The sequence below is a fragment of the Leopardus geoffroyi genome, chromosome B3, assembly GCF_018350155.1.
Source record: "Leopardus geoffroyi isolate Oge1 chromosome B3, O.geoffroyi_Oge1_pat1.0, whole genome shotgun sequence".
Taxonomy (NCBI): Eukaryota; Metazoa; Chordata; class Mammalia; order Carnivora; family Felidae; genus Leopardus; species Leopardus geoffroyi.
Genome location: NC_059337.1, coordinates 35964361 through 35986325, shown reverse-complemented (window position 1 = coordinate 35986325; position 21965 = coordinate 35964361). Strand labels below are relative to the sequence as shown.

The following is a 21965-nucleotide window of genomic DNA, read 5'->3' as shown; positions in this document are numbered from 1 at the left end:
CAGGCCAGGTGATTCCCCCATGGGGCTGAACCGCCTTGTCCCCGAGGGGCGTGTGGGAAAGTGGGAAGGGTGGACGTTTCAGGGAAGGTGAGAGGCAGGGTTTGAAAAAGGCCTTGGCCAGGCTGAAATGGGCTCAAATTCATGCATAGCAAGATGAAAGGCAAGAGAGACCTTTGCTTGGGGTTCAGAATACCCACCAGACACATACAGGATGTGGGACACCTAGGTCAACAGCATAAGTGAAAGAGGCTGGGTTTTTAGTCGACAGGAAGTCTCGTATGAGTCAACAGGGGGGAGGTGGCAGCCAGCAAAGCTAATGTCACTGTAGCATCCACCAAGCGGAGGTACAACGAGTGGGGGAGGGAGGAGATACTCCCGAGTCAGTCCGCATCCAGGAAATGGAGCTCAGGTCTGGAAACCTGAGTCAGGGAAAGGGGCAGAGAGCTCACCAGGCTCTCTGACCCAGAGGCTGGGGGTGGAGAGGTGGCTCCTGGCTGCTGCTGGACACTCTTCCTCGTCCTCCGGCATCCCCAAAGCGTATTAGTCTATTTCTGAACAATTACAGCCCCTTCTTGCTCTTATCCGATTGCCTTGCCTGCCTCCAGAACACGCTACTCATTCAACTTCGGGTTTTATTCACGTAACCTGAGTACCTGTGGGGATTCCTTGTGACCTCGTTTCTACATGAAGTCACGTTCAAAGAAGCCCAATCCAGCAAGCGAAAGAGAGAGCTTTCCATCTTCAGGCACACCTCTCAAAGAGATGAAAAAGAATGAGGGCCCTGTTTTCTTTTCTGTCTTACTATCTTGGGCTTCAAGTCTTCTTTAGAAACTTCGACTCTTCCAAGGCACCCCAAACCCTCCGGGCATCCATAATCGACCTGACACACCATGACTCTCGACTTCCTGCATCCCCATTATACACAAAGGACTCAACACCTATGTCTTTTTTTTTTTTTTCTTCTGGTCCCTCCTTCCCTACCCCCTCTATGTTCTTCTTGAGTTTTCTTTCCACTTCACTGCTGACCCAAATTCCTCCCTCCGACAGGGTGGGGGGACTCAGAGACTGATCCGGCAAGCCCGGATGCTCCCCCGCGACCTGGGTCTCTCCAGCACTGTCTGTCCCTTCCTATCCTCCCAGGCACTGCGCTGGCCAAGATAGAGCTCTGAGGGAGCTGAATGAGAAGAAACAGAGCAGGCCAAGACCGCATTTTTGGAGAGTGGGGTGTGTGGGGCAAATATGGCGACGGGAGGGATGGCGGGGACGTCGGGAACACTCCGCATGCAAAGTTTGTCCTCGGTGTTTGTCAGCACGTGGTCGCTGTGGGTGGAAGAGCCTGGCCACCCGTGCGTACAGATCCTACCTCAGATTGCCGTGGGACGGCTACTTGTAGTGAACAGCAGCAGACAGAGGGCCTTCCCCAAAAGTTCCCCATCACCTTGCATGGTTCATTTCCATGGCCATGGGCTCCTCTCCACCACAGGGTTGACTCTCGTTTCTTTAATGGCATACCCTGAGATGTCCTGGGGGAAGGCTGGCTGGAGAGACAGCACTCACCACAGATGCCATGTGCTGGGCTACACTTCCCCGCCTCCTCTGCAGCTAGATTGGGGCCCCGCGGCTTGTTCTGCCCAATGGGCTGAGACCAAGGCCATCGCGGGTTGATGTGCCTCCTCGTTTTGCCGTAGGGACTTTGGACGCCCCGTGTTCCAGACGGCGTGCCAAAAGGGGGAGGGTCTCGCAACTCACAGGGCACCTGATATGCGCAAGAAATAAACTTCCATCTCAAGATTGAGATTTCAGTCTTGTCACTGCCACATGGCCTGGCCTGGCCCCGAGAATAGTCAGAGCGTCAGAATTAACGGAGTAATTGCTATTCTTGAGCTCTTTAATGTGAGGAAGGAAGAAGCTGTCTCTGGAGCCACGCGGGGCAGCTGATTGACGCTTTCCCTGACTGTCATCATCCAGCACAGATGGCACTTCCTGTTTGGTAACACCTCACGTGGGCTTCTTCATCCCCCACTGACTCTGCCAGTCACCATCCTACACAGTCAAATGTGCACAGTATTAGAAGTTTGCCAAGAGCACATCCTTGTGTCTGCCAAGGAGTGTCTGTTAGAGGAAGAGTATTCTAGCAGACAATGTTCAGAGGAGAAATGGACCACCCCAGGAGGCAGCAAACCCCTTGTCTCTGAGGTGAGCACGTGGAGGTTCAATGCCCGTCGGGGATTTGGGGGGAGGGGGCATGAAGATGAGACGCCATCCCAGAAAGGGGAGGGCTCGGTGTGGGAGGGCAGGCTGGACCAGATGATTTTTAAGTCCCGTGCAGCCCTGAGAGTCTCCAGCCCAGAGTCTATTTCTTTTTTTGGAAAGTGGATGAATGGATAAGCTTTGGTCACTAAGAAAGTAAAGACCTTAGGAGATCAAATAGCCTGGCTTAACGAGCAAGTAAGTATCATAACACTAACATTATCCTTGCTTAAAGGTATATGCTCATGAGATCAACGTTCTCGGCTCCCCTGAGGTCGACAAATGGTGACGAGTAGTCACGAAGGCATGTGAAGCATATCTGTAATTTACATGTCAACCGCAAGGAGGGCTGAGCTGAGGGAGGAGTCACAGCCTTGAGACAGACCAAAGTCATCATGATAACAGCCCCGTAATAAGGGCATCGGTGCTTTATCATGTGCAAAGTGTTCTCCGTGACATCCTGAGTGCTTCGAGATTACTATCTCAGAGCTTATTGTCATACATCATACATTATCATATATCTCTGAATTTATTATCATAGCCTCTGGAGGAGAACGGCTGCCATTCTCACTGTATGGATGGGCAGGGAGATTTTCAGAGATTGTTCCCACCCAGGAACACATAGCAAGTTAAGGGGGGATATCCCAAGACTTGAACCCAGATCCTTTGATTGGAAGTGATGGATTTTAAAATAAAAAAAGCATGTCTACTCCTGGCACTAGAAGGTGGGACCAAGCTCCATTCGCATGCTTCTTGGTTCCTGAGGGATTTCTGCTTTCTGTGTGCAAGATGGTGTGGGGCAAGGTAGAGTGAGGATAAGGGTAGCCCTGAACTTCTTATAGGAAGAAGGATTTTTTTGGGGGGGGGGGAAGCAATGAACTGAGGCACAGAGTGCTGGAGTTCAGACCCTAACTCTTTGTTTGACCCATTTCACATCCAAGGCACCCCAGTTTCCTCATTTGAGAACGGGAAGAAAGATACTGACCCACCTTGAAGAATTTCTGTGAGGACTCAGTAAGAAGACGGGCTGAAAACACTTCGAAAACCCTACAAAGACCAAAGTTGTCATTTCAAGAAGGAATTCATTCAGCGGCAGGTAACAGGGGCACCGGCTACAGATGGTTTTAACAGATGCAGCGTTATTTTTCCCTGGACACAAGAGTAGCACAGGGCAGGGTGGCAGGTGATGGGATTATGCCGTGGAGGGCCTGGCCTTTCTGTTTTCCTATTCTCCCCTTTATCCTCTTGCTGCTACCTTATAAACACAAGATGGGTGTCCTATCTCCAGGGTTGCATGCCAGCTCCAGGCAGGACAAAGAAGGGAGACAGAGGAAGAACCGGAATGAAGAATGGGAAAGTCTTCTTAGGAATGCAATAGCTCATTGGCCAGAAGTGCAATCAAATGGCCGGGTTCTAGATACGCGGGAGGCTGGAGGTGTGAGCACTTTGTGGAGGTATGACCCGGAACAAATCCAAAGTTTTGATGGAAACGAGGGAGAGGCTGGGACCCACAGCAGGTGGCGGCCCGCAGTGCCTGCCATGGCTCCACTACTGAGACGGGCGCTCAATTCACAGGGATCATTTGACCTCGGTCTCTGGACAGAGTGAAGGCAAATTGGGTTGCCTCATGCCTTGAAGAAAAAATGGATCTACAGGATCCCGCTGTCAGGATGGGAAAGGGAGGTGGGCCGCGGATAGAGTAAGGCTGTGTGCGGCTGCGGGTCTGGGCGTCTCCACGGTGTCTCTCCCCCCACCTTCCCCTGCTCCAGGCTCTGTTTCCTTAGCCTCCTTCCATGGGGCTGGGCCCCGGGCGGGCTGAATTCGAGGAGCTCATCTCTAGCCTCTGTGTTTGTGTACGTCTCCACCCGAAGATGTCTAACCACAGACTTCCTCTTGACTCCTGGCAACAGAGAGAAAACAAAACCGCAGCAGCTTTCATTGCTGAAAACACAAAACTGCCTCCTTTGCCTAATAAGCCCAGACGGAGGAGCTTTATTTCTGCTCGCGACTCCAGGCCAAGGAGTCTCAGGTGGGCAGTCACATCGCCAGACTGTGGGGTGGGAGCAAGCCACCTGCTGGGGGGCGGGACCCCGAGCTCCAGGAGCCTGCATTACTGGCTGGCGGGGCTCCAGGGAGACCCTCACGGATCAGGGGGCCCTCACCTGCCCCAAGATACCATTGACCTCTCCCTCCCATCAACTCTGGTTTCAAAGCACTTGTTTGGTGTACTTTTTTATCCTCTTAGTTTCTGGGCTATTAATTTCAGCTATTGGTCAATTCCCATTTTGTGCTTTCCTTTTTTGTTGGCTTATTTTTCTAATTCCTTATGATGCGTATTCAGCTCCTTTATTTTTAGTCTTTCTTCTTTAATAAGGAAGGCGTTTCAGGCCATAATTTCCCCCCGAGTTGAGCTTTTTTGGGGGTCCCGTAGATTTTGAAATCAAATGTTCCTCTTTTCATCTGTTTCTAGATGGTTTTTGAGTTTCGTTTTAATATTTCTTTTGATCCATGGGTTATCTAGACCTCTGTTTGTTAATTCCCAAGCACTTAAGAATATTTTCAGCCCCATTATTTTTTTATTTAAAAATTTTGGATTACGGTCAGAGAATGCGACCTATAGACTCTCCAGTTTTAAATTAAAAGATTTTTTTCTCTGTGTCCAAGTATGTGGTCGAACTTTATAAATGTTCTATGGGGAAGGACAAGCTGAGCTGGTGAGACCAGCAGAAAAGAATGATGTTCTAAAATGTTCTTGTTCTGCAGATAAGTCGCCCAGTTTCGAATCTTGCTTCTACCTGTCTCCAGCTGCGTGTCCAAGGATGAAACGGAGTATTTTTTTTTTTTGAGAGTTTGTTTTCCATCTTTAAAATGGGAGCAAAAGGAATATCCACCTCTTAGCATTTCTGCGAAGATGGTGTGAAATTGTGTAAGTAAACAGTACATATGCCCTATTACTATTTTTATTGTTGGTTTGTTATTTTTGCAGAAAGGGAGGAACCTTTACTGTTAGTGCCCTAAGCTTTCTCCCTGCCCCAGAACCATGGCTTCTGGTTATCGAGAGGCCTGGCAGGAAAGAGGAAATGGACGGCTCAGGGAAGCCACCACCGTCCTTGTGAAGGGAGCCACCTGAGGTGGGGGCCACTTGCCCAAGCAAAAACAGCGATTTGGTGGCAAGGCCAGGTTTCAACCTCAGGTCTCACCTGACCAGTCCCTCTCTCTCTGCTGGCGGTCACTCTGTGGTTTCTCTCTTGAAAGAAGAGACTGTTGACCAAAGGTTGGCCTCTGGGATGAGGGAGGGGCTGGAAGCTTCTGATGGGTGGCCACCTCTGAGTGTTGCCTTATTACAGCTTTGCCGTCTGGGAAGGGCGACTCTGAGGTCAGCAAGCTCCAGGGGAAGCTAGAGAAAGAGGGTTGGTTGGGAGCGGTTGGCTGCTTCGGGCACTGCTGTTTCATGGCTCGGTGGGGGGCAGAGGGAATCACAGAACAGAATTACGAGGCAGGGGGTGTCTGGGCTCTCTGATTTGGGCCATTGATCTTAGGAGCAAGACCATTCATTCGCTGAGGATTCCCTGTTTCTATCAGCAATCGTGTAACCATGCTGTGTTTGGACCATGCGTGGACAAGGATGCCTGTAACATATATAGATTTGTCTAGGCAGCGGGACTCTGACTTCAGATAGGAGTGTGTGCCGTGGGCTAGGCTGCCGGCAGGTAAGGCCTGTGATTGGCTCCTCCATATAAAATCTAAAAAAAAAAAAAAAAAAAAAAAAATTATAAGGCCTCTAATGATTATTATGAAAATTAAGTAAGTCAATGTTTGCAAAAGTGCCTTGTAAATCGCAGCACAAATACCGAAGAAAGTCATGGTGTGTAGAATTTGGTCTGAAAATGCTAGCTGACGCTTGACTGTGTCCCCAGCTCTTCGCTGGAAGCTGCAGAGAAACCAAATGGGGTTAAGCCTTGTTCGCCCATCGTGGGGCTGGTGGGCTTTCTCAGCGTGAAAGCCTTTCCCTGCCCCTTCCTTCAAACACGCTTCGATTAAGCACCTATTAATAGGCCAGGTTCTGGGCTAGAAGCTGAATAGTATGGTGATCACTGTCTCCTAGGGGACAGACGCTGAGCAAACGGGTAGGTTGCAAAGCCCCGCTGGGGAGCCAGGGATTGTCACAGAGAAACGGATGGCTTCAAAGGGCACAAGGCAAGCCTCTGAGCCTCCGTTGCATCATCTCTAAGATCCGGACGGGTGGCCTGAACGTTCTCTTGGAAATCGGTAGCTTGGTTGGAGAGAGTAACCACGAGGTGGGGTGGGCGAGTGGACAGAGGCCAATTTACGCCGGACCTAGCACTGGGGAAGAGGGAAGCAGTGGTGATCTTGGCCCTTGGAGAGTCCATAGTGCAGTGGAAAGACAAGATAGCAGCCAGTGACAGCGTAGTCTGGTCTGAGTTTTGACAGGCTAAGTGAGGCCAAGAGGTACGGGAGCCCAGAGGAGGAACCCTTTTCCCCAGCCTAGGAAGTTGGAGTGGAAGTTAGCAAAGCAGAGACGCAAGCTAAGGGAATTCTAGGCAGAGGGAACCGAATGAGCAAAGGCATGGAGTTCTATCCAGCTAAGACACAGAATCTGAAATGGGGCGCGATAAGGCTGCAGGAGGTACACAGTGAACTTGAACGCCGTGGTGGGGAACTTGAACTTTACCCTGTATGTAGCGGGGAGCTACTTTAGACGCAGAAGCATGAGATAAAGGATTAATCAGGCTTTGCCACCAGGATGGCAACTGCGAGTGGGTCCAGGGGAGGCAGGCTGCAGAAGTCCTAGAGGCCAACGTGAAAGGCACTTGTCTGGGGTTGAGCCCATCGTACAGCAAGTCTAGAGTGCCATTGAACTTCCACGGACTCAGCGGCAACCTTCCCCACACAGTGCCCCCCGCCTTGCTCCGGTCTGGGGAGGATGGGACCCCGAGCTGAGAACTCCCCTGCAGGGCCCAGGCCTTCAGAACAGCCCTCCGGGGGATGGCCCCCTCCAGCCTCGATGGGCTAGTTCAGGCTGCTTTAGCTGGGGCCCATTTGGCTGCAAGGGACATTTTGCTCAAGCCAAGTGATGACCTTGTGGAAGGGAGATGGCAAAGTTTCACAAAACCCAGGGGTGAAAGCTTCAGCCCCGCTTCTAAGGAACTAAGAGTCCAAAACTGCAGAGTCCTGCCTAAGGCTCTTTTCCCACACTCGCGGCTCTCCTTCCTCCTTCTTCCCTCCATCAGAGGGCCAGCTCTCTCTGGTAGAGGAGAGCCCCACTGCCCGGCTTCTCCTCCTCACCGCCAAATGCCCCGTAGTGGCGGAGGAGAGGACCTCCCTCTGGTCGCTGGGATCTGGGCAGTCTGAGGGGCTGTGCCTTGGGTCAGGGGGCCTGGGGCCAAGAAAGGGGGTGTGTCCTAGACAGCAGGGCTCCAGAGCCTGCTCCTCTGGGTCTGTTGGGGGGTGGGCTTGTGGGTGGGAGGGGTGCCGGCGCTGGATTGGCCCCCAAGGGCTGTCCGTTCTATTAGACCCGGTGAGCCTGCCCTCCAGGTGCACAGTAGTCAGAATCCACAGAGACCTCCACTCACCTTTTCAGGAAGGGAGACAGACCAGAAAAATCCCCATGTTTGCTACTGTGAACAGTGAAAGCAGGTAAGTAAAGGGTCCGAGAAGAGCTTGCCCTGGGGGTGGTGGGCAGGGGTGCGGGAGGGCTGGGCCCTTTCGCTACGGGCTTGGGGAGCCGGGTCAGAGCCCGGCGACCTGGTAGGAGGTGGCCGATCTTGGAGGAAGAGGCTGAGGCCCCCTAGGGCTGGAGGCTAACGGGGGCAGAGCCAGCATCTTGGGGCTGAGGAGGGGCCCAAGACTCCTGGGGTGGGCATGCGAGGTTCCTTTGTTTCAGATGCCCCGTGGACTTCACACGGCACCAGCTGGAGGAACCAGAGACCATTGGGTGGTTTTCCCCAAATGTGGAGGAATCTCTCCCCTCCCCCACCTCTGGTGTTGCTAGACGCTGGGCTTCCTGGGGGTTCTCATAAACTCAGGAGGCTCTGTAATCGTTTCCATATAGAATGGTTTCCCTGAATAGCGAAGGAGGCCAGCTGTAGCTGATGGAACACAAAACAGCATGCGCTGCTGGGGGATAAACGTGAACGCCTATCCCTGTGCCTGGCACGCCACCCCCCCCCCCGTCCCCCCAACTCCAGGAGGGAGGAGGTTGCCCAGTGGTTAAGCACGTGGCCTCTGGTCTCTGCACCACACGCTTCAACTCCGGCACGATTGCTCACCGGTCGAAATCCCAGGCACATTACTTAAATCTTGCCGGGTCTCAGTTTTCTCTCCTGTGAAATGGGCATGATGATAGCCCGAAGAAAGGTTGTGGTCCTCAGGATTTAATGAGACACCTGGAATAGCACGCAGCACGGGTGTCTGGATGGTCTCACTAACACTAGCGGTTTCGATGGTCACTGTCCCTGCTTCGGCACGTGCTGCAGGGCTCAGCCCAGTCCCTTGTGGTTTCTCTATTGGTTTCCAGTGCTGTTACAACATACCTGATGCGCTAACCATCCCCACGTCCTCCGTGCTTGCTAAACTCTCCCCACAACTTGCTTGGGCTCTTTCCTCCTCTGTGAACCCTCCTTGTGAGAGCTGCCTGGCCACAACCTCACCGCTCCTTGGGGTGCTGCCCGACCCGCCCTCCTTCCTGAAAGCGTGCCGCAGACCCGGGAAGGAATTCGCCACTTCGCCTCCCAACTCCCCAGGCTCAGGATTTCCACGAATCTCTGTGAGACGGAGGCAGCAGCACGCAGCACGTCCCGTCACGGTGCAGCTCTAGGGTGGCACAGCTGTAGCCCTAGCTGTGTGACCTTGGCTTGCCTGGGCCTCAGTGTCCTTGCGTGTCACATGGAGACAATGCAAGCAGAACTTTGTTCACAGGGCTGTGGTAAGACACGTAAAGCAGAGACAATGCCTCCTGGCACCTATGAAGGGCTCACAAAAGATTGGATGTTTCTATAAAAATAATCTCCAAAAGCCTGGCTTTTAATGGCTGTGATATCTACTGTGTGGGTAGATCATAATTTCATTAACTAGCCCCTTGTTGTTGGGCATTTAGACTGTTTCCACTCTTTCGCTATTATAAATAATGCTGCGGTGAACATCTTGTATATAAATCTTTCTGTTTATCTCTGCTTCTTTAAAAGAGCTCCCCAAAGACTGCTTGTCTTAGAACAAAGCCCCTGCCCCCCAGACTTTCCAGTGATGCCCTTTGAAATAAAAGCAAAGCCTATTTTCCACCAGGGAAAGGAACATATGGAACATGTTAACCAAGAGGTGGTTCAGGAGGAAGGTAGAAATAGGTTCAAGATGGGTTTGGATCCATTTCAGGATGTCTGACACAAAGCCAGTGATACAGCTCCCCTCGAGCCTCCTTCCCGGAGCGAGGCAGAGGCTGATCCTCGGCGACCACTGACTTCTTTCTTTGAGAGAATTCCAAAGGGCTTTGATGTTCTTGGCGTGGGAGAAGCAACAATGACAGATCAATAAACGAAGCCAGACTGGACAATCCGGGACTCCTCCAGCCGGTAGGGGGCGATATCGCCTGCTTCTGTCTTCCAGTTGGGCCTAGGGTTTCTCCCTAACAAGGACTTCCTTTGTTGTTGTCTTAAAACTTTGGCTTAGGCTTTATATATTTCTCTCGCCTGTTTTCCTTCCTCTCCTCCCACCTACGCACTTTTCAGAATCACTTTGGGTTGCCATTCATTCATCCCCTTCCTTTGGGAGAAATGTACTGCGTGCTTCCCCTAGGCCAGACATCAAGATTGTGTTCAGACTTTCTAAGACCTAGACACGCTTGCTCTGGAAGTGCCTACTCACACGGATCAAATGTATTGCAATTCACCCATATTCCGTATGAGGTATATTTTTCCTGTGAAGAAAAATAAGGATTATATTTTATAACGTCACTTTTGAAATTATTTGGCTACAAGTAATTCGTTCCATCTACGGCCGGCTTTGATTTCGCAGCAGTTATGGGGGTGCTCGAGAGTTCTTGCAAAGTGAGAAACATCTAACCTGCACATCGTCCTCAAAGATAGTGAAATGTTTACGAATTTTTAGGAATGCTAAATGAAACCATGAATGCGGTTGATGTAATATTCTGTTTTGTGGACGTTTCAGTAAAATTTTATTCATTTCCATTGCAAAGCTTTTCCTTCGTGTTTGGGATCCAATAATTTTGTTTTCAGGTCTACAGACAGTTTTTAGGGATCTCTGAAAAGTTCCCAGGCCCTGTAACCGTGCCCAGTGGTTAGCAGAGCCCTCTGTGAGGCTCAGGCATGGAGAAACGGAAGAGTTGGGACAGTTTTTACAGAGTTCCCAGGCCATCGAGTGACACATCGAGTGGCAAACTAATTTAGGTAAGCGTTGCTATAGCGGAGTGCGAGCGGGACACAGTGAAAGTATCATTTGCTCTAAGTTGAGACTCCAGGGGGAGTCAGTGAAGGCTTTCAGAGAGCAGGTGCGTCCGAGCCAGAATATGCGACTGGCGAACAGTTTTCGAAGCAGATACCAGTGGGGAGGGTGTTGCGGGCAGGCGGCACAGCACATACAAAGGGGGTGGCCGGGAAAAGAACCTCTGCCTATGAACAAGCCAGCTGACCTCTCAGTGCTGCCCACACCGATCGCTAGGGCGTCGTTTTCCAGACCAGCGGCACTGGTGTTGGAAAGGCGGTCGTAGGCTCCCCCCCCCCCCCGCCCCAGATCTCCTCCTTGTTAATAGGATCCCTGGCGATGTGAATGAACCCCAAGATCTGAGAGGCAGGCTCTAGTTCCAGCTGGATCGGAGCTAGGCCTCCTCAGGGATTGGGGCTGTGGGAGATGGGGAAGGTGGTGGTCGGCCCGCGGAACTGCAGCCCCGACAAAGCGGCAGGCCAGCTGTTTCAAAAGTTGTTTTCAAGTTTGGCCTGCAAACCCGTCTGGGGCGGGGGGCGGGGTGGGGGGGGCGGCCAGACAGTTCGATGATTGTTGGAGGGCTGGGCTTTTCTGTTTGGAGACTCCTCCATGCACTGGGCCCACACTGTCCCTTCTGCTGGCCTACACTCCAGACAGCCTGTCTTGCCTGTTGGCTCCCCTAGCCGGTGCATCACCGATTACCTAATAGACTGTAGGCTGTGTGCGTAATTTATTCCTGTGAGTAATTGATCACATTAGGATGAGCAGGGGAAGTACCAGGGAGAGAAGGGAGAAGAAGCATCAATAACCAGGGGAAGGAAAACTGCTACAGTCAGCTAATTAGATATCTCTCTTGAGCAGCTCTTTCAACATGATGGCCCATCCCGCTGCTGCTGGCTGAGCACCCCCTCCCCCTGCCCCCACGCGTGGAGGGGCTTTCTGACGGGTGAGGACTAGAGCCAGGAAACTTGGCTCATAGGCCGGGTAATCTTAGGCAAATTACTTCTCTCTGGGCCTCAGTTTTATTGACTTACAACATGGGGAAGGCTGGATCAGTGGTTTCCAAACATGGCTGATAGCGGAATCACCAGAGGTGTTTTAGAAAATATCAACCCCAAGGTCGCTGAGACAGGAGGTACGGAGCGAGGCCAGGAAGCGGCACGATAATGAGCACCTCCTCCGACTCTGACACGGTTGGTCCGACAGAAATGCGGGAACCCCTGGGTTGGAAAGATAACCTCAGAGCTCCTGGCCTGCTCTGACGTTTCCAGGTCATTGGTAAGGATGGATGCCTCCACGACCCCTTGGGAGGGTGAGGACAGTGCTGTGGAAAAGAGACTAGAAGGGCCAGAGACCCTTTATCTACTCCTGGCTGTCAAGAATTCACTCTGTAATGACAGTTTCTCCCTGAGCCTCACCGAACCCACCGCTAGGCTTTTATCCGAGCGCCATGTCGCCGTGTGCCCGGGGAGATTTCAAAACACAGAGGACTGGCTCCCCTCGTCCCTAGAGTCTGCCGTAATACGTATGGGGTGGCTCAGGATGTCGTGTATTTTTTTTTTAATTTTTTTTAACGTTTTATTTATTTTTGAGACAGGGAGAGACAGAGCACGAACGGGGGAGGGTCAGAGAGAGAGGGAGACACAGAATCTGAAACAGGCTCCAGGCTCCGAGCGGTCAGCACAGAGCCCGACGCGGGGCTCGAACTCACGGACCGCGAGATCCTGACCTGAGCCGAAATCGGCCGCTTAACCGACCGAGCCACCCAGGCGCCCCAGGATGTCGTGTATTTAAAGGCTGCCGGGCAATTGTGAAGATCAGCTGGCTTCATAAGGCAGCGACCTGTCCGAAGGCATCGCGGAACGGGACACTGGAAGACCACGGGACTGGGCGGCATCCGGTTGGAGGAGGCCCCTGCCACGTTGGCACGAAACACGGACCGTAAAGAGCCCCGGGCAGATCCTCACGCTCCTGTCGGTCTCTGCGCGAGTGTAGGCAGAGCCCACCGGTCACACACTCCCGCGCGAGCAGAAGACCTGTCTGTAAAATGGAGTGTCCACGGTAGGGCCTTCCATCCTCCCAGCCCAGTTGTGAGGATTCAGCGGACCCACTCGAAGCCTGTGCCCTATGAGCGGTCTCTGCGAGAACTGCCCGCTTCATCCCAGTTCCCCCCCCCAGCACTGGGACTGGCAGGAACTGGGCTGGTTGACTGTTAACCTCTCTCAACCCGCCGTGGAAGCAGGACCTGGAGGGTCTGCTGCCGCGGTGGGCCAGAGGGCCCGCGAGGAGACAGACTCCCGGCTTTCGGTCCAGGTGGAAACTTCTGGAATTCCTCCTCTCCACACGGCCGGCTGCATGGCCCAGTGCTTTCATGTTTTCTCTCATCTCTTGGGTCCGCACATGACAGCCCCAGGTCGGCACGCGCCTGCGTGCTGGCTAGCCAGTGAGACTGGAGCCAGTTTCCAGGGACTGAAGTCTCTCAAATCTGTCACATTCTCTTCATCCCCTTCCCCATCACCTAACTCAAGGTACCTTCGAGGGACTGTTATTGCCCTCTGCAGATGTGTTCTCCTCATAGCAGCCAGAGGGGTCCTCTTATGATATAACTTAGGTCATGTCATTAGTTTTGACTGGCTTCCCATTCTCACTGGATTAGATCTAAACTGGCGTGTAAGGAATACCCTGGAATGGCTTCTCATTCTCTTTGCCTGAACCCCACACTTCTCCTTGTTTACATGGCCCTGTGCAACCTGGCTTCCACGTCTCATCTCACTCCAGGCTACCTACCCTTACTCGCCTTGGGAGGCAGAAACATCGCTATGTGTCTTCCCAAGCTGTTTATCGCCTTCCTGTGCACATGGCCAGACACCGTCCCCCCCCCTCCTCGCGGTAAGGCGGGGCCGTATCTTGGAGTTCTTGTCAATGGAATATGAGTGCAAGTAAGATGCATCACCTCTGGTCTTGGCCCCCAAAGCTTTTTCTTTTTTGCCGTTGACTGCATGCAGAGGCTATAATGGACCACTCCAAGGAGACCTCGGAGGATGGCAGGGAGCTTGGGTTTTGAGCAACCGAGCAAAAGACCTCCAACCAAACACCCGATTGGTTCTGAGGAGAAAAAGGGATACACTAATATTGTCTGAAATCACTGAGATTTGGGGTTGGGTGCTCTAATGGCCCGACTCATCGCCTGTTCTCTGTTCCTGGAATATGTTAAGGTACTTTGTGCTTCTCCGAGGCTGTGTCCTCTGCTTGCAATGCTTTTCCTGACCATTCCTCACATGCTTGCGTCTTTAGCTGCTAGGTCTAAAACTCACCACCAGCTCTTAGCCTTCATCTGTGTTCTTGTCTTATTTATTTATTTATTTTTTTTGTATAGAACTTTTTACAACTTGTGTATTGTTTTTCTTAACTTTGGTTTTCATTGTGCTCCCCACTAGAATGTGAGCCTCCAAGGGCATGAATCAATTCTGTCTCACCCCCAGCATATATCCCGTGCCGAACAAAGTGTCTGACAAAAAGTAGGCAGTTAACAGCTATTAGCTGATGGATTGAATGAATGAATGAATGAATGAACCAATTATGTGTGATTCAGCTCAGTTCATTTCGAATATTTCCTGGGCACCAACTTTGTGCAAGGCACTTTACACACACATAATGCGTCCTCTACTCAATTCTCATGAAAATCCTAGTGGGGAGGTAAGATCATTATCCCCACTTTACGTAAAGACATCAAGAGGCATTGGCAGCAACCATAACCCGGGTCCTTCACAATGGCATTCTCCAGCCACCATCTTATCTCTGAAAGGTAGGTCCTATGGTCTCCGTTTTACAAAAGGAAAAACTCATGCTCAGACAGACTGAGTCACTTTCCCAAGGTCATGCAGCTAATGAGGTCATGCAGCTGGGATTTAAACCCAGGTCCAGGGGGAGGGAATGGAAGAGAATGGGGACACGCCTCTCTTACAGTGCTATTCTTCCTGACAGCCTCATTAGAAATCCCCAAAGAATATCTGGAACATGGGTGGAAATGAAGACTGGATTTCTCCAGAGTCCCATGAGCTCGGTTTGCAACGGGATTTCATTTTAAATGCAGGACCCTCTCTCTCCCATGGCGCCTGGGATGAGGGGGCGCCATTTTGTATCCTGGGAATACAGCTCCCGTGACCTTATGTAAGCCAGGCTGGCCTGGCCACCACCGATAAGCTGGAGGCATGAGTGCCCAGGTTCATCTGGGGAGAGCAGCCGGAGCTGTTGATAGGCAGAGAAAATCTGTGATTAATTATGGCAGATGAAAGTATGAAGTAATGAATCCTTCTTGAGGGCTGGGCAAGCTGAAGAGCCTCGCTCTCTGGATGCATGAGGAGACTGCACAGCCCCTTCTGAAACCAGCAGTAAACTTTAATGGCTGCAAGTTCTGTGACTTGGCGGGCTGCGGATTGGATGGCGCATAGAACTCATGAATTCTCTGGGGTGGGAGCTAATTAGGGTGCAATTTTTCAATTACAGAACATTGAGCGAGCCTCTCCCCAGACCCCCCCCACCATCCCTCAATGGATACACTCCATTTGTCTGTTTTCCTTTATTTCTTAATCATTTGATGATATGACAGCAATTATTTGTCATTTGGAAGAGAAAATCGTCACGGAGCTATTGTTTCCCTCCTGAAGCCCCAGCTCTTCTGTGGAGATGGTTACATTTGATAAATGGTCTGCGTTCCCGCCGCTCCTCCCCCAACCCCCACCCGGGGTTGGTGTGGCAACAGGAAAACATTAGCCTGTGACGCGCCTGCTCTGATTGAAACGCCATTTGTAGAAAGGCCTGGAAAAGAGCAGGATCCAGTTGAAAAGAGCCGCAGCCCGGAGCTCTAGGCCCACCCACGTCACCTAGGTTGAGGCTGTGGGACATTTGCTTTGGGAAATTTGGTCACTTCTCTGAGCTAATAAGCCCAGCGTCAGGATCAGGAATGCAAAACAGAAATGGAGCAAAAAAGAAAAAAAAAAAAAAAAAAAGGCAAAGAAAAAGCAGCACTCCGCGAGAAATGGGAACACTTAAATGACTTTGTTTAAATGTCATGGTACTCTCAAAACCCTGTTCTCATATGTATGCAAGTTAATTAAATGGAAAAATGTCAAATTAGTTGCTTAAAATATTAATGGCAGGAATTATCCCAGATTCTAGAGCAGGCAGTGCAGAGGAAATGAACCTTTTAGGGCTTAACCCTTTTTTGGGTCACCCTTCTCGCACAAAATAGATCTTTCTTTTAACCATGGGAATCTCCGTGACTACCAAAGAGTTTTGTGGGTTTCAGGATCCAAGCTTTCGGTGGTGGGGGTGGGGGGAGAGGGTTGCCCTGCAAGTCCGTCTGGAGTACAGAACTCACTAGTGTCATTTATTCCTGTAGCACTGGTTTTTTCATGGGGAATTTGAGGTTTCCGGGAAGGCCCAATGATCCTGAACATGTCCCAATGGTCTGTTCTGGGGCCTGGGTAACTTGCCATTTTTTCTTTTGGTTTTTGAAGGGTATTTTGGTTTACAGAACCCAGTAAAATGCAAAATAGGAAAGGCTTGCACAAAGAGGGGCACCCATGTTCTACTCACCAAATGTTTGTTTATTCAGTACCAACGGGGTCTAATGGCTGTGCTGACCAAAATGGTGGGAAGAGGGAGAGCCACAGACTCAAGGGCTTTGAATCCAGCAGGGAGAGGCCACAGGGCCCCGGATCTGGTCTCATGGTAGCCTGTGGGGAAACTTAAGCCTCAAGAAAACAAGAAACGTTCCAAATGCCACACAGCTATTGAGTGCTGATAAGGCTCATCTATTCATGCACACGGTTTCTGCCCACCTCCCCCAGGGACTTCCATATATTAGGGGACAGCAGGGCAAATAGATACAGGCCCGTGCAGGCCACATGCCTAACACCGTAGGAGGAAGGGCAGAGGATGGACCACAGGGACACGGTTATCAGGGAGACCTTGCCTCTATCAGCCAAAGAGCATTTACCACTGACGATGGCAGCCAGCTCTCCATTCTGGCAAAGGCAGGCAGGGAAGGAAGGCAAGGCCTGTCTGTTGAGAAATTACGGCTGGTCACCGCCTCGACATGCTCAGAAGCATCTTGTGGAATTCGATCGGTTCAAGCCTGACAGATGTTATCCCTCTTTTACAGTTTAGGAAAGCAGGAGACCCTCTTGGCAAGGGAAAGTGGCCGAAATGAGTCCGCAGGAATTTGTAATCCTACAGTGGCCAATGGGGTTTCAGTTTAATTGCAAATTAGCAGTAGAAATACCCAATAATAGAGGTAGGGCCCAGTTTCCAAAAGGGGTATCCTCAGAAGGAAGGAGGAGATATTCTGAGTTGCCCTGTGAGAAAAAATTCCAAAAAACGTAGGGAACCCCTATATATCTGTATTTTTAAATTTTTTTAATGTTTATTTACTGTTGAGAGAGAGAGAGAGAGAGAACGCACGCACGTGAGCGGAGGAGGGACAGAGAGAGAGAGACACACACAGAATCCGAAGCAGGTTCCAGGCTCTGAGCTGTCGGCACAGATCCCGATGCGGGGCTCAAGCTCACGAGCCATGAGATCATGACCTGAGTTGAAGTCGGACGCTTAACTGACTGAGTCACCCAGGTGCCCCAAGAACCCCTACATATTTTAATCCTTTTTCGTATCAGCCAGTGTAGCAAGTTGTGTCATGGACCCCAAATACATTTCCATCTTAATCTCCAGAACCTATAAATGCTGCCTTATATGGCAACAAGGACTTTGCAGGTGTGATTGAATTAAGCATATTGAGGTGGGAAGATTATTCTGGATAATTCACATGGGCCCAATGTCATCGCTAGGGTCCCTATGAGAAGGAGGCAGGAAGGTCAAAGTGAGGAGTAAGAGATATCATGATTGGAGTGAGGCACTTTGAAGACAGAGAGAGGAGCCCTGAACCAATGAATACAGGTGGCCGCTGGAAGCTGCAGAAGACAAGGCAACAGGTTCTCCCCTGGAGTTTCCAGAAGGAACTGGCCCTGTCAACATCTTGACTTCACCCCGGTGAGACCAGATTTTGGAACTGTAAGGGAATGAATGCACGCCGCTCTAAGCCACTCAGTTTGTGGTAGTTTGTTACGGCCTCAATGAGAAACTAATACAGTCAGTTACCGCTAAGTAACAAACCAGCTCGATGTTACTTTGTCATTCTTTGGTGGGAAGGAGTTGGGGGGAGCCGCTCGGTCTCAGATAATAGGTTGGTGTTCAGGCTCTTCACCAGCTGCATTCTGGGAGAAGGGCTGTGCTCTTTTCGTGGCAATGACAAAAATGGGAGAGAAAATGAGCAGACACTTGCCATGTCTGTTACCGGTTCAGCTCTGAGACACCCCACTTCTGCTCATTTTCCTTTGGCCAAAGAAGTCACGTGGCCAAGCTGAACACTAGTGAGGACCCTAGAACTGTACACAGCCTGGTTTAGTGGGAAGAACTGCAAAATGACACAGCAAAGGGCAGGGATGTACGATTCTAACATTGGGAAGGGGTAGGAAACAGTTGGGTCTTGCCACACTTTCCTTGAAGATTCGTAATGCACGTTGACATGTGGAGAGCTCCGAGAGGTCCTGCATAAATAAATCTGTGTGACTCTGTTCACACGATGTTCTCCAAAACTTCTCGGCATGCAGAGCCCTCCTATTAGCCTACAAGGTTAGTATTTTGAGACATGCTCCTGAAGGCAGTTCGTCTTTAGAAGTTCAAGGGAGGAGAAGACTGCGGGCTTGCCTGGGCCTTGAAGAGTGGATTCAAGCAGTTGATGATGCTTTTCCCACGGGGGGAGCAAAACTGAAAATTGTTCGTGTGAGCTAATGTCCCTATCCTCAAGGGACTCTTCCTCATGAGAATCTGATCAAATACTCCGTTCCCTCATGGACAAGAAGAGCCCAGGATGAGATCCTTGTCTAAAAGAGCAAACACCGTTGTCTGGGAGTCCGGTCTTCATTAACCCAAGGACCTGTTGGAAATTCCTCAAAAGGCAGACCCTCACCTCTCACCCAAGAGCTTGGGTGCCTCCTGCTGACCGGGCTTCCTGCGAACAAGCATGGATTTGGGAAGTGTTGCTGGATGGGAAACAGAGGCGGGTAAAACAGGTTTCCCACCAAAGTTGATCATCAGGCCTGCTACTAGAAGTTTCCCTGGACTGGAGACCTGAACTCTTTCCCCTTTCCTGTGTGGACCCAGACTAGGAACAGGCAGAGGAACAGGAAGCAAGTTTCCCAACGTGGGAGCTGTCAACTCCAAGTCATGCAGGTGGACATGACTCCATGAGGCCCCGTGAGCCTCTGACGTGTGGGCCTCCACTGCTCTGAGGAACAGGGTTGAGGACACGCTGTCCCTGTGCCCTGCCTCTTCCCTCCACTGTGAGTCACCACAGCACTGCCCAGGGAGGGCTGGCCACTCTGTGGGATGGTGACTTATTTGACACACTTAATTAGCCTATTTCCATGTAACATGTTTTAACGGAGGCCATTACAGCCTAATAAAAGGAAACAATAGCGCCATAAATCCCAGGATCAATAGAAGGGAAAGCAGTGAGGCTGAGAGTGGCTTCCTCTGAAAGATCCAGAGGGGTTTCAAGAATGCAATTCCCCTTGAAATTGAAGGATGAGGGGAAAGAATGTTTGGTGGCTCGCTCGCTCGCTCCCTCTCTTATGCATTCAGCAAATATTTAGAGGGTACAGACTATGGGCCAATCTCTCCCGTAAACTCCTAGGACGTAGACAAAAGGCAAGGTCTAGTGGAGGAGAAAGACGCACAATTCAGTGTGGCCAATCCAATGAACAAGAGCTGGAGGGAGAGACTTCCTGGAGGAAGAATATTTGAATGGGTTTTGAAGGATAAGCAGGAGTTTTCTGGGCGGAGAAGAGAGTAGGGGAGGATGATGGTAGGGGCAGGAGGAGCACATGGAGAGCGCAGAGACAGGAAAGGAGCACGGTAAGTTTGGGGAACAGAGTATGAGACAAGCAGAGAACAGAGACACAGAGACATGGGAGAGGGTGTGGCTGGAGAGGTATGTTGAGGCACGGTGGGAGAGAACCCTCTCTGCCAAGCTAGAGTTTGGATTCTTTTGAGATCCAGCGGAGTTGAAAGAGATCGGAGGGTGCAGTTACCAGAGACAAGTGCTGCAGAGAAAACTCCTTGTCTCGGTTCATTCCGTATCCCGGGCCTGGCACCCTATCGCTTTGCCGTCTCCCAGGCAAACTTGGTAGGGACACCACAGCCACTTCTGCTTTGTGCCCAAGCAAGACGTATACCCCAGCACAGACATGAGCTCACAGCTTTGGGGGCAGGACTGGAAGGATCGAGGAAGACAGCAGAGGAGCAACCTACCTCTTTAGTTGGAAGGAAGGGGCTGGATCAAGAGAAGCCTGCAAAGGTGTTTGGAGGGACACATGAGACATCCACACTCCAGGAGGCTCCAGGAGACACTGTCAGCTCTTGTTGAGACAACGTGCCAGCTCAGGATACACATTTTTGGCTGATTAGCCATATGGCGAAAGCATCGTATAGCGAGGTCACGGCCACCAGCTTAGTCTGCTTTCCCAAAATCTCACAAGTCCATGGGTGAGAGAGAGTCCTCTCCTCTACTCAAGAGGAGAGCTGGATTCTTAGCTTAGCTTTGCCATCAGCCATGATTTCACTGTGGACTGCCCGCTCTATCTGTCTGAAGTTCAGCTTCTCTTATGGTAAATGAATTTTCCTCAATAGTTCTCTCCTTCACCAAAGCATCCAACCAAGTCCGGTTGATTTTACCACTCAATATGGCATCCTTCCCTCTAGTTGAAGCCATCATCAGATGTCACTTGAGGACTGTTGGAATCCCTGACCTGGAATTCTGACTTCCAGTCTTGCTATGCAGGGTGTTCATCAAGTCTATGAAAAGATGGAGGTATTTAGGCTGTGTGAGCCATATATGTCTATGCTCTTCTTTGGTGGAAACAACCCAATGTCCACCAACTAATGAATGGAGAAACAAATGTGGTATGTCCATTCAATGGAATATTACTTAGCCACGAAAACATTATACTAAGCGAAAGATGCCAGACACAAAGGGCCATATGTTATAGGTTCCATTTATAGGAAATATCCAGAATAGGCAAATCTATAGAGACAGAAAGTAGGGCTGAGGTGAGATGGGGAAATGGGGCGGGTGATAGCTAAAGGATATAGGGTTTCTTTTTGAAGAGATGAAAGTATTCTGACATTGACCGAGTAAAGGTTGCAATTGCATTGCATTGACCAAGTAAAGGACTCTGAGTATGCTAAAAGCCATTAAGTTGTATATTATAAATAAGTGAATTATATGGTATGCACATCATTTCTCAGTAAAGTTGTAGTAAAAAAAAATATCTGTAGCTCACAGGCCATATAAAAATAAGCTGCGGACCACATTTGGCTCATGGACTATTGTTTGCTGATCCAGAGGCTCTATGTTCCTGCCAAAATGAATGGCCTAAAATGCAGATCTGGTTTTGTCACTCTCCTGCCAGGAAATCTTCGATGGCTCCCCATTACCCATAGGATAAAGAACTAATTCTTCGGCTCTCATACATGCCCTTCCACACTCTGTCTCCCACTAGTCTTTCTAGTTTCATGCCTTTCCATCCCTCTCCATGCTACAGCTGCACGGATGAATATTCGTATCCATTGACACTCCCCCTTGGATTTGGTTTCTGTCGTACCCTCTGCCTTTGGTATTTTGGAAAGTTCTTACTTATCTCTCAAACTTTCACTCAGGTATCCCTTTCCTTTATGGAACCTTCTGTAGCCTCCCCAGGAAAGGGGATCGCTGCTACCTTATGTGTTGTCTTGAATTATATTTATTTGATTAAAGATAGGCTTGCCTTCATAAGACTGTGAGCTCCTTGGCAGCAGCAAAACAGGAACCCTGTATTTTCTTCTTGGCCCAACCAGCGCTCAGCACAAGCCCCTGGCATGCAATCAACATTTAGTAACTGCTTTCTTGAAATGAATTGAAGCCCAGTGAGAAGCTGACTAGCTAAATGGCATCAGAGGAATTCAGCAAAATCTCACTGCAGAAAAGGCTCTTGGAGGATATCTAGTAACCTAAGGCCCTCATTTTCTGGGATAAAACTTGCCTGGCTATGATAAAACTTGCCCGGAATCATCCAGCAATTAGAGGCTGAGGCATATCTAGAGTCTGAGTCTCCACCCCCCACCCCGGGGCTCCTGTGTGCACACCTCCGTGTCTTTCTGCCATC

At 50.5% G+C, this 21965-nt stretch overlaps 1 long non-coding RNA gene across 5 annotated transcripts in view; it reads left to right on the top strand.

Moving 5' to 3' along the window:
• LOC123582794 overlaps positions 1-21965 on the top strand; it is an 81512-nt gene that overhangs the window by 53427 nt on the left and 6120 nt on the right. For 2 of the 5 annotated variants that reach the window (XR_006704561.1, XR_006704563.1), the window contains 4 exons: positions 1689-2196; positions 3201-3346; positions 5014-5176; positions 5790-5960. This is a non-coding gene — a long non-coding RNA (uncharacterized LOC123582794). Of the gene's footprint in view, positions 1-1688; positions 2197-3200; positions 3347-5013; positions 5177-5789; positions 5961-14141; positions 14405-21965 lie in introns of those variants that run through there. The other 3 variants (XR_006704564.1, XR_006704562.1, XR_006704565.1) reach the window with 3 other exon arrangements.